The following is a 21,924-nucleotide window of genomic DNA, read 5'->3' as shown; positions in this document are numbered from 1 at the left end:
TTGCCTGCCCTGAGTAACTTGATCGATGTCACAGAGAGCAAAACCTACTATGGCTTTTCTTCCCTAACTGACCCTGCACATGCTCAGTTTGCCAAGCTTGCTTCCTGCGCATTTACAGGACCAGACTGTACATTTTCCTTCTTTCTGTATGTAATGGTTAGCTAAGAAAGATGATTTCAGTACTGCTTCCAACTCTGAAGTCTTCTTTCGTGGTCTTTTTCAATACATTTATTAGTTAACATACGCATACAGTCTTTACAGCACAGACAGGATCCCAGGACTCCCCTGGGACCTAGCTTAACTGGTAGTTCCATTCCACTGCTCTTTATTTCATTGCACCCAAGTTTTCTAATTCAAATACTATCATTTAATAGGAGAGGCTTAATGTCTCTGCCAGATTAGCCCATAGTTGAGTGGTTAGGACATTGTCATCTCCCTGTTGCTCTGAAGAAATTTCTAACATATGCAACACAGTCTAACAAGGGTATCGAGTAAAGAGGAGTACTGCTCTTGAGTACTGCTCTTCAGAAGATGCTGTAAAATGATATAATGTTTTAAAATACATTGGGATCCATGCCATTCTTCTGAAAGAGATTACTTGAGAACCTAAATACTAAGTAAAACTTCAAAGTTGCAGTTTCTCATCGGATTTAGGATCCACCTGCTTAGCAATTAGGCAAATAATTCCCATGTTTCATCAGGGCCTTGCTCACAGCAAGGTTTCCATTAGATGCTCACGCGTAGTGAATGCATGATTATAGCTGTATTAGCCAGTCCTAGTTTTAGAAGCTTTGTAGGCATAGAGAAACAGATTTTTCTCTTCAAAGGTATAATTTATTCCCACTTTATCACTTTCTTTTGCAGTATGTGCAGTAAATTTGGGCTGTTATTGTGGATATTGCATGAAACCTAGAATTGTAGCAAGGCCAAGGTAACAGAGAAGGAGGAGAAGAGAGAAAATACTACTGAGAAATATTTATATTTCCTCCTGCTAATTATTGGGAGCATAAAGTCTCACCAGCTGACCTTGTGACTCCTCTAAAATTACACTGCTTATTAATCTCCTTACCGTTCATCTTTTGTGAATCTTTCATTGTCATTTAACAGCCTTCCGACCACCTGCTCTGTACTGCTCAATCCAACATGAAGGATATGAGTGCCACGCTGGAGAGAAGCTGCCCTTGTTCTTTCCCTGTGTGATCTCTCTAGTGACTCTACCAGTTGTCCTTCCCACTTTCCTGAATGTCACTTACAAGCAGTCCTGGCACAGTGCGGCTAGGGACCTCTTCTGTTGCAGAAGATATCACCATGGCTGTTTGCTGTGAACAAATGGCACGTAGAGAGGTCTGTGGAGCAGAGCTGTTGGGAGGACTGCACTTTTCATTTCTGGCAAAATCCCAGCAGCAACACTTGTTTTCCACTTCACTGGGGACAAAAAGCCAAATTCTCAAGTTAGTTTTTTTCTTTTAATTTTGTAAAGAACAATACAGAAAAGTGTAAACAGCCTTATTGAGTTTATCTACAAACGTAATTGAGAAATTCAGTTTTCATCCTATTACTACATGGTACACATAATCCAACGGCTAAGGGCATATCTTGTCTGTAAGATGCAAATGACATATGGTCAGAGGCAAAACTATTCATACCTTTCTCCATCCAAAGCCCGAAGGACCAGATGCTGTTTCTCTGCTGTGTCATTGATCATCACACAAGTCTGAAGACTGAACCTACTATAGCAAGACTTGTAGCAAGATGTAACCACTCTGCGCGTGCACACACACCCACAAACCCACACATCCCAGTTCTCTGCAAACATTACTTATTCCTTACATGGAATATTCAGGGGGGGAAATGCTTCAAAACTCCATCTCATTAGGAAATTGTTTCAATACTTTTTGTATTTTAGTATGAAATGTTGATTGTCTGGAAAATGCTGCAAGTTTCATGAAATGCCATTGGATAGCTGATGTCACAATCTGACCGTCAGGTGTCTTCCTCATGAGCAGAGAGGCCTTTTGCTTCTCCTCACACAGCATTCTAAATGCCCTACAGTATTTGAGCATCTTCCCCATCTCCCATCTGTTCCTTGTATTTCTCAGCACATCTAACCCCTACTGGCTTGCTGTCCAGATCTTCATGGTGTCTCACCTTACTCTTTGAAGAACACTTTTCTTCCTCCTGCAACCATCCCTTTCCTCTGTCGGGGTGATTTCCTGGATCCTTGGGCACATTCATTGTTCTCTGATCTCAGCCTCCAGCGTGATCCTAGATGGAATTAGGAAAGGATGGCAAGCAGTCTTGAAAAATAACCAGGAGAGGATGGAGTGAGTGGTGAATGGAAATTTCAGCAGAATATTCAACATGCTACAATTCAAATATATCTCCAAGCTTGTCCATCCCTATTCAGCCATGGTACAGTTACCTTCAAATAAAGATAGGGTTAAACTATGAAGAAAGAAGTAAAAAAAATTAAAACAGTCTTAATGTTGAAGGGATCTGCATTACAGCAGATACTGATGTAAACGTGTAATTTCTGTCTTTTTAGAGCTCGTTTCTCAGTGCAGTCTTTTATCACAGAATAGAGAAATATTAATTTTACTGATGCTTCAGATATTATTTTTAGAAAGCTTCCTTATTGTAAAGAAAGACTGGTGAAGTGGAATAGATGCAGGTATAGCATAGAACCAGAGGTAAACATTCTAGTTTGAGGTGACAGAAGATACCTAGTGCTTTCTCAGCAATATCTGTATGTATCCTTGTATATTTTATTTATTGAAACCTGTGCAGTGTCAAACGCTCCTCAATGCAGAGGTGGTTGTCTGATAATAGTGGTGAAATGTAAAAATTATTCTAGTGAAAGAGGAGAAATTTATAGAGATCATTCTGTATCACAGTACCAGTTCTTGTAATTTCATTTGCCCTTCCAAATAATTCTGTTGTGAATTATATTCTAGAAAGAACTTTCAGAGAACTGAGGCTTTCCAACATCAAAGGAACTGAAAGCAATTACTCCTTTTATGTAGAAATGTTTTACTTACAAACAAACAAAAAAGTTATTTAGGCAACTTTATAGCCATTCTCTGTTCAATTAATGTTTAAAAGCTTTTGTCAAATGTGCTTGTGTCGTGGTTTAAACCCCAGCCAGACAGCTTGTTCACTCACTCCCAGTGAGTGGTGCCGGGCTGAGAGCAATCGAGACACACACCCCCCCCCCCCCCGCCCCGGGGCTCTCCCCTTCCCCACTCCCGGAGGAACAGGGAGGAGGATCGAAAGAGTGCAACTCCTACGGGTTGAGACAAGAACAGTCCAGCAACCAGTGTACAACACAAATCACCACTGCTACCACCAACGACAACAATGATAAGAGAAAATAACAAGGGAAGAGAATGCGATACCACCAGCCAAGAAACGAGTCCCAGCCGGAAGCCCGTGTCCTTCCGGGTAACTCCCAGTTACCCCCCACCCCGGGCATGACGTGCTGTGGTATGGAATACCTCTTTGGCTAGCCTGGGTCAGGCGCCCCGTCTCTGCTTCCTCCTGGCTTCCCCTCCTCCCTGGCAGAGCATGAGCCTCACAGAGTCCTTGGTCAGGGTAAACATCACTTAGCGACAACCGAAAACATCGGTATCACCAGCACTGTTCCCAGGCTGGAAGTCAAAACACAGCACTGCACCAGCTACCACGAAGGAGAAACATGACTGCTACTGCTGAACCCAGGACATTATCCACCCCTTATTCCCTACCATTCACGTCATGCTCAGATCCCGCATTTTCAATAGACCATTGCTCTCCCACATATATACATCCATATACACACAGACCAAGAGAAAAAAAATCATTTTCTTAGTGCATGGACCAATCCCTATAATGCTGCTGAGTCCATTCAGTCCATGATGTCAGGTTCCATCTCTAGTAACAATCTTTCAGGGCAGGAAAGGCTGTGTGCAGTATTGGATCGTTGCCGGCTGATGCTGGTCGTTCCTTTACTGTGGAACTCATCTGGTTCTATCAAAGTTCATTCTCTGTTGGGATGATGGTTGGAGGGAAGTCAGGGCCAGTCACTGGTGACCTGGAGACATCTGGTTGATGGGCTATAAAAGTATTACACAGCAGGCAACAGCATACAATTAAGTTCATTGGCTGTTTTCCCCTAAAATCAAATCCCCTTGAGGTATACATCGGACTTCCCCATCTTCCCGCATTACCCACCAAGTATATCCTCGTCCCTGAACAAAAGCAATCCCACGAGTGGGTTTGCCTTTACCTGAAGCAGGAATAACCCAGACTGTCTTCCCCAGCAAATTCTTCATATGCACCATGGGAACTTTGTCCCCCTCTACAATATGTAAAAGTTCTGACTGGGCTGGGCCAGCCCTGTTGGCAGATCCTCTGGTGTTCAGCAACCAGGTGGCCTTTGGTAAGTGTGTATCCCAATGCTTGAAAGTTCCCCCACCCATTGCTCTCAGTGTAGTTTTTAACAGCCCATTGTACCGTTCAATTTTCCCAGGGGCTGGTGCGTGGTAGGGGATATGATATACCCACTCAATGCCATGCTCTTTGGCCTAAATGACTATAAGGTTATTCCGGAAATGAGTCCCATTGTCTGACTCAGTTCTCTCTGGGGTGCCATGTCACCACAAAATCTGTCTCTCAAGGCCCAGGATAGTGTTCCGGGCAGTGGCCTGGGGCACTGTATGTTTCCAGCCACCCGGTGGTGGTTGGAAGCACATGGCGCTTGCCTTGGCAGGATGTCGGCAGTGTGATATAGTCAATCTGCCAGGCCTCCCCATATTTATACTTCAGCCATCGTCCTCCATACCAAAGAGGCTTTAACCGCTTGGCTTGTTTAATTGCAGCACATGTTTCACACTCATGAATAACCTGGGCAATAGTGTCCATTGTTAAGTCCACCCCTCGATCAGATATAGTTTATTTGCACATGGCAGCCAGAAGGGACTAGAAATAGGGCCCTTACCAGCCTCTGTAAATAACTCCCCTACCCATAGACAGATCCTCTGATACATGCATGTGTGAAGACAAGTAATCAAAATAAGGTGTTGCTCTTCTGCTGTCTGCATCAATCATTTTTCTTAATTATCTTCTTGTTCAAGTGTCATGACTTGTGTAATTCACTGCTTATCACAGTTTGCTGCTGAACTGAGCAATACCGTGCTGACAAAGTGCCCTGTGGACATGATAGACACCACTTCCCCATTAGACTGTCATTCCATGAAGCAGCATCAGATCTCTCTATGGCTAGAGAGCTTTACTAAATCTTTGGCTTGTGGGGCAAAAAGCATTACTACATCCAAGACCTGCAAGTAGCCTAAAATATTGTTCCAATTCACAAAGAAGATTTATGTCAACATATATTTATTCATGTCTTGAGCCATAAATATTTTTTTTTTTTAATTAAAGAAATGGCTTTCTTGGCTTGTTTGCTCTTGACAGACTTTGAAGCGTAGGGTCCATTGCTGATGGTTTGGTTTCTTCTGTACCACACTGCTTTAAAGGGCAATCACTCATCTAATTACCCTGCAGAAGAGAGGGATAAGGGATGGCAGAATTCAGCTTCCATGGTGACCTTTGAATATTAAAGCCCGCTAACGTCATGTTCAACTTCTGAGGCTATGATTCTCATAAAGACTTGCACATGAAGTCTATTCTTGATGCTGAAATCTAAACAGGCCAACAGTTCTCATGTATGCTTCATAAATATAAGGAAAGCAAGAAGAGAGACACCCAATGATTCAGGATCATATTGATGTCTGCAGTGACTTCTGTGAAGTGGTACCAGCTCTGTTCCTCCGAGGAAAATCCCACCCCTCCTGCAGATAAAGCACAGACACTTTGCTTCATCTGTCCTTCTTAGAGTATCGAGAATGCTCTTGAGGTAAGAGTAGCTGCTAGGACAGTATTTAGGCAAACATCATTACTTTTGAGAAGAAACAGAAAAATACTTATTTACAGAATATCAGTCCTCACGGTACACACTGTTTTTCTCAGAACTTTCACCTAGCACTTGTTCTAGTTAAATGTTTAAAGAAAACATGGACCTGTTGGTTAAAAATGTGTTACAAATTCATGATTGTTCATTTTCTGCAGCACTTCCTTACTAGAGTTATCAAATCAAATTTTATGGTCTATTCACTTTAATGTCCCAGCAGTCCCATGGCTCATGTACAAGAAGTTTCAGCACACCTGATTTACTATCACACAAATTAAAACACAGTTCTGGTGATTTGGGTCAAATATCTAATTCTGGCTAGGGTCCTGCATCTTGAACAGGTATTTATTCATTCATCTTTGCAATACATAGAATTATCTTTTCCTGCTGAGAAACTTCTTGTAATACATGGGCATATTCCGGAATGCAGAACAACAAAAAAAAAAATAGCTTTCTCCGAGTAGTGTGCACACCAGATCTCTGTATACACCAATACTATGTTGTAGGGATTGCTTGATTTGAGTGGATGGACAGAAGCAACTTCCAGTTAATGTCTTTTATATGTCCAGTTAATGGCAGTTATAAAGTTTGCACTTGATGAGATAGCACTTGGTGAGACAGCACTACAGGCACTTGCTCTCATCAAGGACAAAAATAATGGCTCTTCCTCCCACCTGCTGGGTTTTGTGGTATTGGTTTCTTTGTACTTCTCAGGCCTTCATCTGCCTGCTGGATTTAGTTGACCATTTGGCTAAGTTATCTGGGGAGAACAGGGAAAGGGAAAAGGTAGGATGGAAAGATGAAAGAGTATTGTATATAAGACTCCCCTTTCCTAAGATATTTCTTTCCCCTTATGCTTAAGATATTTTTCCTTAACCTTGGTATTTTTTTTCTGTTTCTAATTCAGATGATATGATTCTTTCCTGTTTGTTTTCTGCTCTGCCAATATAGAACTTTTATAATTTGAGGAAATATCTGCAGAGAAGCATGAGGTCACTGTGTTTTCGTTGTGAGGGATTGGGTTACTCTTTTTTGTTTTGCCCTCCTTTGTGAAATGCCATGCTGCATACTGCAAACCCCAGCTCTTTCAAGCTAGAAGGACTATAATACAGGGCAGTGCATCTCTGGCACTGCTTGTCACTTTATAGTGGAAAGTCAATTTCTGGAGGCAGGGGTTCAGCTGCTCTCGGAAGGAAGCTTGATCTTAATTCAGCTCAGGACTTTTTCAGTGGTGTTCAAAGTCCTAAAGAGCTATTTAAATCTACTCCAAGATGCCCTGAGCCAAATACTTGCACAAGCTAATTTTACAAAGATTTTGATCTCTCATCCTGGGCAGCCTTGCTGCTATTCAAATGAATTAAAACTAAAATGGTCAGACAATTGTCCTGATACTTTAGGTGGACTGTAGTGCTCTACATTGCTTGCATGGTTCCATTGCATTTTGGAGAAGAATACCATCTCCCCTCTTCCCCTTCCATGGAAAACCGAGTCCTGAATCATCTCTCACAAAGTGCGCTTTAACCCACCATGAATCTTCCCAGCTCCAAGTTAAGCAAGTTACTTCTACATAATAGAACAGACACTTCGTCTACTGCACAAGGTTTGGCAATAGACAAAGAGTGAACATATTTTTCTATCAATATAATAGAGGTATATTGGACATGACAACAAAAACTGAAAGTATATTCCCTAGATCCTACTAAACTCTACAGGCTCAGAAAATATTATGAAAACAGGCTTTAACTATGGCATTCTGTGTTTCTTAAACAATAAGGAAAGAGGAGAAGTAACATGTTTTGGTTTTTTTTCCTGAGGGAAAATACTTTTCAAATAAATTCTAGGCCCTCAACATATAGAACATGTAAAAATAATTGCAGTTCACTTTATAAGATTGGACAGAGATGTTCAAGAGACAATTGCATGTTAGTACATTTCCTGTGAGATGTACATTTCAAGCATGATACAAACCCAGACAGCTAGCATGGGGTCACTGATTCACTAAGCCGTGAAGAACAGTAAGACAAAGTCAGTGTGCTGAACCTCTGCACAGAGGTGAGTTGGATCTTAGGGAATGGATAGCTATGCTTTTTATAACCCTGACCTGAGATGTACCTGCTGCTCTCTACAGATATAGGCGGGCAGACCTGTGAACAAAATCCAGATTTATTAGCCTCATTTCACAGGCACAGGCTGGACTTTTGACCTGGCCTCCCCTATCCTTCCCCGCCCAAGGAAGTGTGCAGTTTATTTCACAAAATGAACAAAAGCAAGAAGTCACACACTACACAGTGAACACTTGCAAAGTTGTTTCACGAAACCACCATGGTGGCTTTACTGGGCTCTGTAGCCCACAATAAAGGCAAGGAACAGTATGGTGGAGACCATGAATCCTTTAATACCACTTTTTGCATCTTTTTTAGGGCTGTTTCAGACATTTATGTATGTGCTTTCAGGTTGGTTCATGCTCCCTAGACAAGTCTCTGCATCGGACTTGAGTAGCAGAACTGCATCAGTGCTTGTGTGTCTGGTGGTTTATCACAGTTTAAGGGTTCAAACTTCGGCCATTTTCAATTTACTCTTTCTTGTTTGACTTTTCCTAGAAGCTGGAGGTGGAGAGAGACTGCCCACTGAACATATTCCATGAAGGGTTTCTCTATACGTTATTTATCAGGGTATCATACAGGGGAGCTCCAAACAACTTCAGTAGTAGAACTGAAATTGTTTCCTTTCAGGAGTCTGTGTAGAAGGTATGACATACATACAGTCTGCACGCATACTTTGCATTTATCCTGTCAGGCTTTACACATTACTGCATCGAAGTGCAGCCACTAGATGACTAAAAGAATAAGCAACAGCCCCTCTCAAAGGGGGAATGTGAACTGAGCAATTTCATCTCTCCTGCTTTTGATAAAGACCTTGTGTCAGGTTATTCAGGAAATTTTGACTTGCAGCATCCTCCTGAATCTGACAGCTTGACTCTGCAATCTGGATATCCAGCCTTCAGCTGAACATGTCTTCACTTTTGGACCATCTTCTCTAATACATACAGTAAATCCAGACTCAATCTTACATGCCTCCAAATTGCTTGCTTTTACAGTATCACAGTATGCTAGAGATTGGAAGGGACCTCGAAAGATCATCTAGTCCAATCCCCCTGCCGGAGCAGGAACACCTAGATAATGTTACACAGGAATGTGTCCAGGCGGGTTTTGAATGTCTCCAGGGAAGGAGACTCCACAACCTCCCTGGGCAGCCTGTTCCAGTGTTCCGTCACCCTCACTGAGAAGAAGTTTCTTCTCAAGTTTAAGTGGAACCTCTTGGGTTCCAGTTTGTACCCATTACCCCTTGTCCTATCATTGTTTGCCACTGAGTAGAGCCTGGCTCCATCCTCGTGACACTCCCCCTTTATATATTTATAGACACTTATAAGGTCACCCCTCAGTCTCCTCCAAACTATAGAGACCCAGCTCCCTCAGTCTTTCCTCATAAGGGAGATGCTCCACTCCCTTAATCATCTTTGTTGCCCTGCACTGGACTCTCTCCAGCAGCTCCCTGTCCTTCTTGAACTGAGGGGCCCAGAACTGGACACAATATTCCAGATGGGGTCTCACCAGGGCAGAGTAGAGGGGAAGGAGGACCTCTCTCGACCTACTAACCACACCCCTTCTCTGTACCTTTAACAGAGGTTTTATGAAATAGTGCCATTAGAGCAGAAGTTGTGTGACATGCATAGAGCTGGTAAAAAATAAGAGGGGAGGACTTGCTAAAGGTTTTTAAAGGTTGAATGTGTATTATACTTCTTTTTTTTTTTCAGTAAAAATGAAGCCTTTTCAATTCTAATCCTGTCACAGTTCTCTACTGAAACCTCAGTATGACTTCAGATAGCATAAAAAAGACTTACATGTAGTCATAGCCTTACATTAGTGATGTTACTCCTGGTCTGGAAATCTGGCTGCAGCTGGAGTTAATAGTAGAAGAGATGAGCTTGAATCTTAATCATTATGTGGTTAGTGGACTTCTGAAGATTTTTCACCACCTTTGCTTGACACTGCCTAACAAAATGCAGTTTCTACAGGTTGTCTTTGACCTCAATTTCAGTTTGATTACTTCCCACCACAGGAACTTTTCCTCATTCATGCTCTGAACCTGGTTAACAGACATATGCGCTTCTGGTTTTCTTAAATAATTCGCATGATTAGGTTTCTTTGCTGCCATCAGGGACAGCAGTTTGTATGACTGCAAAGGGAAATACTCAATAAGAAACATGGCACAGCCACCATGTATTTGAGATGAACTTCAGTACACTTGGGATCTTGGCTTCATTTTCAGTGCTGCTTTGAGTCTTGATTTAACCTTTTAGATAATAGCACTGAATTGGGAATTGCACAGTTCAATGAAATTTAATTTGGTCAATTTAATTTTCACAGTTTTGCTTTTATACACCTTGTAACTTAATCCATCTTGAGAAAGCAGTAGTATGGTTTGAAACATATACCAAACCCATAACTTTCACATGAAAATCACTTGAAACAGTATTTTTAAAGGAGGTAATTTTCTTTCATATGAAACTCTCAATAGGGAAAAATCTGAATTTTCAACGAAATTTCAGGTTTGAAGAGACTAACTATGCTTGAGAAGAGCCCCAGCTTTTGAAAAATTTTTACCCTTTTACAGTTTCTTCTCTAGATGAACGTAAAGAAAACTACTCTTTGAATGACTCTGCATGTTATGTTCATTCCTACTTGCCTTAGAGCTTGGTCCTACTTGTATTGTTTTAAAAACCTGATCTGATGAAACCACTGATTACACATAAGGGTTAAAAAGAGATGAATGAGTTAAGGTTTAGGATTAAATTTTAGATTAGGACTATGTCTCTTTCAGACTGGAAAACAGCAGTGAAAAGATAACTAATTTTAAATAAATAAATTATAAATAAATAAATAAATAAAGGGTGAGAGGTAGAGAGCACAGCTGTTTCTTTTTCTGGGAAGCTGCTTATTTTTAGCTGGGTTAGTTTTGTAGTTAACTGGCTCAGCCTTTGTACTGCACCTGAGGAAAGCTATACTCTGTGAGGGTAGATAAATGAGATTCACTGCAAATGGGTTGGTTCCCAGCAATAGGAATGCTGTCCTGCTGCATAAATAGAACATACTTGCCAGTGCATGTGCCTATTTGGTGGAATTATTAAAATATACACATCAAGGAGAAGGAAATTTATCAAAAAACAAAGCATACAGCCAACACTGTGTTGAGTAAGGTCTGATCCAAAACCCACTGAGGAAGGTGCTGTACATTTCTGTGTGATTTGAAGGTCTTTTTTCTATGAAATGTCAATTGTTTGACAACTCAGATCAAATTTCTGTTTGCATGCCTGACAATGCAGGTGAGCTCTCAGTGGGCTCTTTTGCTTGGCCTTAGCAGGTTTGGCACCTAGCTGCTACTGGCAGCAGTGGCAGTTGAATACCTAACTCATCATCTTTGCATGGGTGTTCCCATTATCCAGGAATAAGGGTATCTGTTAAATAATTTTGCTCTTGGCCTGTCTCATACAAATATGATGTGGATGCATAAGGTAACCACCTGCACCAAAACCTGAATTTCCATTTATGAGCAACTGGATAGTCCAAGAACTGTGTGGAAATTTTAGTTAATCATGTAAAACTGAAAATGAGTTTCATGTTCTGTGACCGTATTTTGTGCCAAGTCATGGTGTGGCTCTTACTGTTTGTCCTCTGGCTGATGTCTTTTTGAACGCTGTCTGTGGCTGAGCCATGGTCCTTGTGTAAATAAGAGGACTTTGCTCCCAGCCGGAGACGTTACTTGAGAGTGACAGAGCTGCTTTTCACTGTCTGCTGGTGCATCACACTGTTGTGCAGCTGGTGATGGAAACTGGTCCTGGAGCTTCCCCACACAAACCCTGGAGCGGAGAAGGGAGGGCTGAGCCCTGGATCCCAGCACTGTGCACTGCCTCTCCACTTTTTAATGTCTGCCTCTATTTTTGCTCTTCTGTGCTCTCTATAAGCAGTGGGGTGCTTGATCAAAAGGAACGCACTGCTAAAACTGAAACACATATATATATATATAAAAATATACCTCTTTTCTGCCTGCATAAATAAGAGAAAAGCACACATATCACGTGAAAGCAGAAATAATTTGCTGTTTGACTGCACATCAGGCTTCTCAAAATGCATTCTCATCAGACAGTCAGGAAACATTATGGTTTTATTACCATGGGAAGGCTTTCACTTTTTTTTATAGGGGAAATTGTTCTGGATTCCATAAAATACAATCTCCTAACTAAAGAGACTGCTTGTTTTGAAACTTTTGGCACAAAATAAATTACTATTTCAGGTGCATAGCTTTTATAATCGCACAGATTATCTCTAGTTAGCTTCTGTGAAGCAGGTAGTTCTTGTTATGTTTATTTGTTCAGAAGCACCCACCTCAAATTCAAGGTACTCATGTTAATACACAAGATGGTGGGAAAGCATTCAAAAAATGTTTATACACTTCACTGATGACCCACAAAGTGGGTTTATGCTGCCTGGTGGTGCTACAGCCATGAGCCTATACTTAAACTGCTTCCCAGAATAGAAAGGGAGAAGATAACCATAAATGCCTCCTGCCCCTTTTGGCTCCCTTACCAATTCACTTTTAACATTTCCACACACTTTTTTTTCTTTCCTTTCTTTTATCCTATGCTCTAGACTCCTCTTCCTTCACTCAAATTCTCTGTTCTTAGACACATGTCTGAAAGTCTGAAAACCCTTCATGATGTTCCCATTCATGCTCCAATTTCCTGTTTCATCCATATGCTTTTGGTCCCTATTCTCTTTCCACATTTGGTTAGTTTGGCTCTACCACTCCCTATTTATTTATTTTTTTTAATGTTCATTTTGCTATGACAAATTACCTATCCTTTCCCAGGAACTATGGGAGATGTGATAGTACCTCTATTTCCCCCATTTCCTCTACTGCAAACCAGGAATTAAACCATTGAGGTAGATTGCAAAGCATTTTCACAGTATGGAAGAAGTAAACCCATTGGAGCATTTCTACCCTTTCCTTCCTGCTGCACCATCTCCCACTTCAGCAAGGGAGCAGGTGTGAGATCTAGAGAGAGGGATGCTTTGGGGTGCATCCAGCCCTCGTCTACCTCCTTTTGTAAAGCAGGATGGTGTCAGCTTGACAGCATCTGTTTGCAGCAGGTGTAAATGCTTCTGTAGCCAGGTCCTAGCTCTTCCATTTAATTTAAAGCAGTACAAAGTGTGTGATAGAGATGTAGTCTAAAGATATGCTCTGTGTGAAGTGCTCTTAACTAGAGGCCCGATCCAGCATCAGTTAATTTAGTGGGCAGTACAGGGATGGCTGGAATAGGCTTCCCTGCAAGGTCTTGTGTCATCAGCCATTCCACAACTCGACAGGGTCTGATGCCAGGGAGTCTGCTTGAACCAAAACAATGATCAAAGGGCCCAATTCTCTTCAGGGATCCATCTGTCCAACATCCCATCTAGTTTATAAGTCCTGTAGATGTGGAAGGCTCTCTTTTGATTGTTATTGGTCACCTTTGAAGTGTTGTAGCCTTTGACAGACCTCAAAGTATCTGAAGCAGCTCTCCAGCTATGACAGACTTTGTGTGCATCTCTGTATATATATGCATGCCTTGTATAATGTCACCTTTTCTTACACTTATTGAGGATTTTTCACTTGACTAAATTTCATCCTATAATGCCCAGCCGTACATGCTCTCCCAGTATCTTCTACCTCTAATATTTTAAGCTAATCCTTGTGAAAACAATTATTCTCTCCATAGTTTTTCATCCAGCTGTACAGTAATTGTCAATAAGTTTTAAGCATTCTATTTTATGCCCAATTACAGGACAATGATTTCCACATACAAGACAAATGTGGAGATACTGGCTTTTTCTCTGTTGGTCTCATGTTCAATCTTATGTACATAAAAAAGGGCATCTGTCAAAAAGAAAGCAAGAAATGCTCATTCTAGTTTGTGCATTTATGTGCCTGATTTCTTACAGATTTCTGTAGCTCTTTCAGAATAGCTTCCTATTAATGTCTAGAGAGTATTTATTTGCTCTGTAGTGCACCAATTTCCAAGCCTTATTGTATGTCTGTCTCATGTCTGTAACCACAAGGTATTTTCCATCTCTCTTACAATGCAACTGTGATAAAGACACAGCAGTTGATCAGTAATCAAGTCCTTCTGAAAACTGTGTTTTCCCTTCATTCTGATCTGAAGCTGAGCTCGCATTGAACGTTAGATAAAGGTGAAGTCTCTGGAGGTGAGAGACACATAGTAGCAGGACAGGTGTCATCTGAGGGAAGAGAAAATAAGCTGAAAAGAATATCAGCATAAGAAACTCATTTAATTTGACCTAGCTATGAATATTTAGCATTTTATATAGAAATACAGAAATTATACATTCCAATGCTCTAGAAAGTACAGACTGTCTTCCATGTGTTATCTGTGAACATGAGAGATTGAGGAGGCTTTGGAAGAGAAGCAGCAACTCATGAAAAGATTTTTCCAACCTGTATAGATCAAATTAACTTTAAAAATTGGATTCCTAGAGTTTTTACATTGGAAATTTTACACTGATTACTACCCAGGACACTCAGATGCCACTGAAGGTCCCACATCCTGAAGAAGCTGAAAGCACAGAGGGCAATAAAAAAAAATCTCAAAATATTCTGTACTGAACTCAAAAATGCTAGCCTATCTTCATACTGTGCATGAGATAAAAAGAAACTTCAGAATTTACTCTGTGTCCCTTGTTGCTTCTGACAGACAAGTAGTTCTTGCTGTGCTTCTTTCTGATCACAACTCACATTTAGGTAATTTTACTTAGGTCTTGCATTCACTGATGTTTTTAAGACAGCTGCCTTTTTCTCTTTGATTTCACTTAATGTTAAGAAGCAAATTAGTAAGAGGATATATAGTAAGCAAGTAAGAATTAAGATGATAAGGACTCATTTTCTCCTTCCTTCTTTTCCTGTGAAGGTACCGAATAGGAACAGAGGCTGTAAGAGGAATCCAAATCACTTGTTAGCCTGACACTGCTGCCCTGTGCAGTACCTCAAAATTTACTTCTCCTCCTTTCTTTGTGTGTTTGTGCTCACAAATGGGAGGAGGAAGATCTTGCACATCCTGCACAGCCTGCAGAGGCTTCCAAGGTCTCAAATGAGAGCCAGGAAGAAACTGTGGAGACCTCCTTCCTGCATTCACCCACTTTATTGGCACAAGGCTCAGGAAGAGGGAGCATGAAGGAGCCCATCTTCACACCGATCTGGGGCCCAGTGTAGCAGGCAGAGGTCATACACTGCCTTCTAGGGGATGGCACTGTCTCTGAGGCTTTCACACTCCTTTCTGTTTGCCACTCCTTTCTGCATCAAACTTTCACATATCCATCAGGATCCAAGTCAGATCCCAAGTTCATGCAGCCTAGTTAATGGATGTTCCACATTGGTTATTGATGCTTTTCTTGTGTCCCACCCAAAATAATTTGCCACAGTAATGTAAAATTTGTTTTAGGAAGGCAAAACCAACATTTTGCATCATGCTTAAACTTCACTAAGAAAAATATCCCCTTGTATTGTTTCTTTTGCTCTATGTACTGCAAGCCTTATGATACAGTCTTAACTCCTTTCACAGGTCTGGGATTCTTCCTGTTAAGTGCCTGCATCCATCCTTAGCAAGCCTAAGAACTTGCAGATAATTGTGACCACAGAAACTTAAGTGCTTTGTGACTGGGCAGAATGGTCCTCTCCACACAATTTACAATGCAGATTATTGGGACTATTGACAGATTCATTCATTTGCCACCTTCAAGCTATAATGGGGCAACTGTTAGCAAATACTGACTTTATTTATGGTGATGGCTGTAGTTTTGGCACAAAACAAGAGTCTGGCCAAAAGATTCTTACCTCCCCTATGTGTTTTTATTTATTTAGATACAAAATTGTAACCGTTCCTTTCCATAGCTGAGACATACAAATTTGACAGCATCAGGACTGTTCATAAACAGCTTAAGCAGCTGATCTTGTCCTAGATATGGGCTCTTGTTCACTGTATGCTAGAGTACCTGTCTTCTGATGTGATTAGCATAAGAGTGGTTTCACAACATTATCCCTGGTTGACAAATCCTGTCTAAGGGTTACCTGTCCCTAATGTCTCCTGATTCCTCTTTCCTTAGAGGTTAAGAAACCTCAACCAAACCTTGTCTTCATCCAAACAGTTTTTAATGTGACAATTAGAAAAAAAATATGTATCATGTAACAGTGCATGCAGACAAATGGTTCAGCTGGTATAAATATGCTATTGGTAAGGGAATCGCTGCAGCAAGCCCCAGGCAGGGTAGTGGAGAGCCTAACCTCCCTTACACTGCTCTTGTTGTCTGTAACAGAGGATTACAGCCTAACAGCATCTTCTCTGAGCAGGGCCCCCTGTTATATGACAAGTCTGCATATCCTCTTTCAATAGTAAAAAACATTACTATACCTTGCTCTATGTGGCAAGGGTCAAAATATAAAATGAAGATTCTTATCCACATTCATCTTGTGCCATGTCTTTATTGAACTGACTGCATGTGAAGCATCTGCTGCTCCTCTGGATTTTGTTGGTGATTAGGCGCACTCTGCCCACAGAAAGAATCAATGCCAGAGGCTTCAAACCTGCCAGGATGAGGTCGTGCTTCCCGAAGGGAAGACGGCAGAGTACCACTGCCTCCAGGTATACTGTGGAAGCTAATGTATTTTCCACCAAATCAAAAGAAATGGGAAAGCACTGACAAGGCCAGTCTCTTTATTCTGATGAACACTGTGCTGAAATAGATGGCCATTAAACAAGAAGTTTAGTTGTTTGGGTTTTTTTGTTTATTTAGTTAGACTGCATTGGTCTTGAGTAGCACTTTTTTGCCCTCAGTGGAAAAAATCTACTTATCTGGGAGAAATTTCTGTTATTCCTCATTTTGAGTTTTCTGATCAGGAGATCTCCAGCTATAATTCATAATTATCACTTTGGGCTTTTAATAACAGACAATCTGCTGACCAACAAACTGAGGTGTGGAATTTTTTTCATAATGACAGCAATTACAAATTGGACTGACTCTATAAAAAGAGTGGGGGATGAATGCTCCATCACTTGAAATCATTAAATCAAGCAACTGTCTTTATAAAAGATATTTTCTATATCAGCCAGTAGTATGAAGATGGATGCAGGAGCCACAGAGAGGATTTATATAACTGAGGTTATTCAGAAGGTGAAATGAGATGCCTGTAACAATTGCTTCTGGTCCTAACCTATCAATCAAAGGGCATTAAATTTCACTCACTGAGCCAGACATCGGATTATGTAAAACAGAAGTACAAGGATTTCCTTGCTTGTAAGGGGAGAACCTGGAAAGAATAATAACCCTGGATAAGAATATTATGCTGACCTTCTTTCAGAACATCTACAAAGTTATAGTGGAACTTCTTAAGGCTAGCATACGTATCCTGATTATGCCAGCTGAGATGAATGCTTAAAATAGAGTAGATTATGAATATGTAACTGATTTTATGATCTGAAAAAAAAAATGCTTCCTGGTATTTGGAAACCCTTCTCCATTAAACTACAAGATGGACAATGAAAGACTGTTGTTAGAGTGTTTTTAAAGAAGCTCATCTTCATATTTCCTATGCTTTTTATAACAGTGCTTTGCAAAAGAGACCTTCTGTGCTGCCTTTGTCTCATTAACAACCTCAAGAATCCTTTTTTTTTTCCCACTGCACTGTGAAACAGCTCCTGCTTTCTGTTCTGTCTCTGGGTCTAGAAATCTGGGACTAGGATTTCCCCACGATAAAATGCATGAAATGGAAAAAATGCATATTCATTTTGTCTGTTGGCTGGGGCTGCTTTTAAAAGCAGAGGGATGTGTGGGTGGGGGATGTGAGAAGGGTATTTTATACTGGCATATACATGTGCAAACAGCTATTCAGTGATTTGTAAAGACCTGAGCTGAACAGCACCCAAGACATTTACAGGGTTTTTTTCTCAAATCTCCAGTGTTTGAAACCAGGCAGATTCAGCTCCTGATAACTGTTCTCATCAGTAGGGTTGCAGACCAAATGTTTTTTAAATTGTCCTTCAATCAGTGTAATTGATTGATAGCCATTGATTAAAGAGTCATGTGGACCAGTGCTGACTAGTTCAGTCTGGAAGGGGATGGGCAAGAAATGGGAATTGCTAATGTCTACATGTAATTTTTAAATTGTATTATCAATCAGACGGCTAAAGGCTTCAACATGTTCTCTGCTAGATTTGGAAAGGAGAATAATATTTGTGGCAGGTAAAGTTGCCCTGGAGGTTGCGAAAGCATATAGGTTCTACTTTTTTGTCATGCTCTGCTGTCCTAGTTCACACTTTTCTTGGGTTTGGGTATTGTACCTGGCACTGTATGTTAAAGGAGAACATCCCTATTACAAAACTTCTGTGTCAAGATAGGTCTTTTTGCTGGTTGTCATTGTAAAAGGGAACTTACATGAATGTGGCTGTAAGGGCTTTATAAGATCCTTTCATATACAAATTATGCACTTTGGTGGGGCACAGAAACTGCTGCATCACTGAAAGATTCAGCTGTTCAGCAAGGTTCAGTAAACACGGAGTTAATAATCTATAGTCATGGCCTCTCACGTACTTTCCAGATCTAAGTCCGGAATGGGATACTGAACCTTAAAAGCTTTTTCCAGGGGCAAGTGTTGTGGGCCTGTGAGAAGTTCACTACCTCAGCAGAACAAGATTTCTTCTGTGTCTTTTTGGGTGGCAACAGGAATCCACAGGAGGTGGAAATGAGAGCAGATGTATTTAAAGCAAGCATCTTGGCTGACTCTGAGCTAAGGCAGGATTGGAAAGAGGGAAGGCCTGAGCAAAAGACAAAATGAAAGCGGTAGCCCCCTTCCCGCTAGAACGGCCAAAGAAGAAAGAGGCTGATTCACTGAGAAGCTCCTTAGTTGGGAGAAAAGCAGTGTATATCAGGGATGATTAGCAGAGATAAGAAGCTATGGGATGAACACCAGAAAATTCTGACTTAAGTCTGAAGGCTATCAAGGAAAACTAGAAAGCACACTGGGAACCCACCACACCACAGCCTCATGAAAATCCTTTTTGGGTGACTTTTTGCCAGGATTGTATCACCTTTATTTTTTCCCAGGAAATCATCACTGTCACAACTGTAGTTGGTGAAAGGTTTTTGGTGGATTTTTGGAGTGCACTGATTTCTGTCATTGCAAATAACACTTTGCTTTCAAACCAGACTCTGAAACACTAGACCCAGATTCTGTTATTAATTCCTGATGTCATTAAGAGATGTCTTCTCTGTCTGTGATGCACTGACATTTATTTTAGAAGTCACTGACATGATTAGAGCTTCGATTCGATTTTCTAGCCAACATGGTTGGCCCAGGATTCCCAGGAGCTTTGTTTAAAGTTAGCTTCCTAAATTCATGTCTTAGCCATCTAGTAATTGAAGTAATATTTTAAGATTCTTAATGCCTAGTTAGCAGTTACCAGCCTCTCAACTCTTTCTTTGGCCACACTGTTTATTTCAGTGCTCAGTAAGGTTATGAACAACTGTAACTCTTGGTCTTCCTCCTAAGAAAAGCCTTTCAGCATTGCTCCACATAAAACCAAGGAAAGCTGTATAGGCTGCAGAACAGGCAATTGTACTCCTCTCTTTTAGCACACTGTAACTCTCTTAAGTGCAACATCTGCAGCTTCACCTTAGAGGTACAGAGGGTCCCCCAAGGAATGCAGCAGGCATAGACTAGAGGAGTGAGACTGATAACAGTAAGGGATCTGAATTTTGCAGCAGAATCTTCTTCATAAGCCCCTCCAAAAAAGTATGTGTCACTTTATGCAATCATTTTCAAGAAGTCTCCAAAGTTTTCAATTCAGTCTAGTTTGACCTTCTAGAGGCCAAATTTAATACCTACCTACTAGCTGAGTGACATGGTTCTCCTACCTGCACAGGATGGCCTCTGAAGATATATCTGGTGTTTCCACCAGGAGTAAATGAGGAGAGTAACTAGGGTAGATGACTCTATAACAATATGCTTCTCACTCTCCAGACTGAAATACTGGAGCTTTTTCTGAACTCATGCCTTTTTTTCATACTGGATTATTTACAAAGCATCAGAAGATTTTTTTCTCTTTAGATTTGGGATGCCTAAAAAGACATGTACTTTACACTAACTACAAACAACCTCAGAATCAGACCTTACATGTTTAATCTGGAAATGCAGAGGTAGACAGTCCTCCTGCTCATGCTTCAGTGAACTAACTAATCTTTAAAGAACAGGGATTAAGGAGGAGCTTTGCCCATGAACAGGTTAGACCTGGATGTCTAGCCCTGACTGTACAAATTCCTTGGAGGTGTGTAGTACTGATGACTGTCCAGAAGCAGGATACTGGACTAAATGGTGTCCCACCATATGTAAGAGCCAGGGCTGCAATTTCCAGGTAAATTTCCACTGTAAAATTATCCTTCTTCCTTGTTTTTTTTTTTTTTTCTTTATTCCTTCCATGTACATTATAAATTGTTCTGTTTGTTGGAGTATTGATACTGGTGTGTGGTAATTTGAACGAGCTGGGGTTTTGCCTACTCTTATTTAGTCAGTGCTCATCTTTTCCCTGGCTCTGTGCAGAAGCCTCTTCAACTAAAGAAGGCAGAAGAAAATTTGTGTCTCTGTGTCTGGGGGGCTGTAGAGAGGAACCTGCCAGTAAATGGGAAAGGCTGATGAATCCTCCTGAGTTCTTTTATCTTAATTCAGGTTTTATTTAGACATTCCAATATTATTCAGTACAAAGGGAGAACTACTTCTTGACACCAGCATTAGAAATAATAGTATTTAACACAGAAAACCTTTGTACATACTCTTTTTCATTTAAGTTACTAAGATATAACAAGGGCAAATTCTTCTAGTATTTAATAGCATGAATGGAGCTGACAGTGTTACTAGAATCACAGAATTATAGACTAGTTAAGGTTGGGAAAGACCTTTAAGACCATCAAGTCCAACCATTAACCTAGTGCCACTAAACCATGTCCTTGGTACCACATATTGTATATCTCTCTATATACGTATATATACAGATATATACAGCTTTGACTGTAACATTTCAGGCACTGGCAGCACCTGAGAGCTCTTTGCAGCTGCAGCTTGTGCATTTTGCAGAAAAATTTCTCCCTCCTTCCCTTTTCCCTCAGCTTCCCCGCCCTCAGAGAACTGACACGTTTTGCACTGACAACGTTGAGTGTAGCTCCTGAGGGTTTAGCATGTCAGGCTGCTTAGGTTTCTATTATTACGCAGTGGCTTAGAAGGCAGTGCTTTGCCACCTAATTACAGAGACAATCTGTGTTAAGACCAGGAGTCTGGATGCCTCTTTCTGTACCAGCTATTCTCCCTCCTACTCAAGCCTCCTCCGACACTCTTACTTATTTAATAGCTTCTTTTGGTAGCCTTCGTTGCTCTGGTGTCTGATTTTCCTCTCTTTCCTGTGCTACATATTTGTTTCAGAAGTGAGGGGTCTGAGTCGTGCCTGCAAGGATTCCCATGCATTACAAAGCACTTACTGTATGCTGCATCGTCAGAAGAGGTAAGAAGAAATTCCTGAAGCTGCCTGCTAGTTCTCTCGGGTGGGTTTTTGGTGGGTTTTTGTTGTTTTTTTTTTTTTTTTTCCCTGTCTCTTTTTCTCTCTTTTTTTTTTCCTTTGTTTTGATCGTGTGTGCACATTGCTTGTCTTACAAGCCGTGCAGACTCTGCCATCTAGAGCACTGAGTGAGATCACTCCAGTTTGCCGTTTTTTCCTTTTTCCACCTCTGCGTGTCTGTGTATCTCCCTGTCTCTCTTCTCCCCACGATACAGCTCGACCCCCCTCCTGAACACGCACGCACATATACAGAATCCGGGCTTCCTAGTATGAA

General features: G+C 41.0%; 1 protein-coding gene and 1 long non-coding RNA gene across 3 annotated transcripts in view; one reads left to right on the top strand and one right to left on the bottom strand.

The window, feature by feature from the left end:
• Nucleotides 1–1,875: 1,875 nt before the first annotated feature.
• On the bottom strand, nucleotides 1,876–21,554 carry LOC130610278 (uncharacterized). Its single transcript, XR_008975018.1, has 3 exons — nucleotides 21,436–21,554; nucleotides 10,094–10,183; nucleotides 1,876–2,265 (listed from the first exon to the last, which is right to left on the bottom strand). It is a non-coding gene; the product is annotated as an uncharacterized LOC130610278 (long non-coding RNA).
• Nucleotides 21,480–21,924, top strand: part of LRFN2 (leucine rich repeat and fibronectin type III domain containing 2) — a 225,679-nt gene continuing 225,234 nt past the window's right edge. For both annotated transcript variants that reach the window (XM_057429997.1, XM_057429996.1), the window contains exon 1: nucleotides 21,480–21,596. The gene's annotated coding sequence lies outside the window, so the exon portion shown is untranslated. The remainder of the gene's footprint in view (nucleotides 21,597–21,924) is intronic.

Source organism: Pezoporus wallicus, unplaced genomic scaffold, assembly GCF_028554395.1.
Source record: "Pezoporus wallicus isolate ANWC-B61680 ecotype Strahan unplaced genomic scaffold, APGP_CSIRO_Pwel_v1 contig_5353, whole genome shotgun sequence".
NCBI lineage: Eukaryota > Metazoa > Chordata > Aves > Psittaciformes > Psittacidae > Pezoporus > Pezoporus wallicus.
This window is presented reverse-complemented; position numbering and strand designations above follow the sequence as displayed.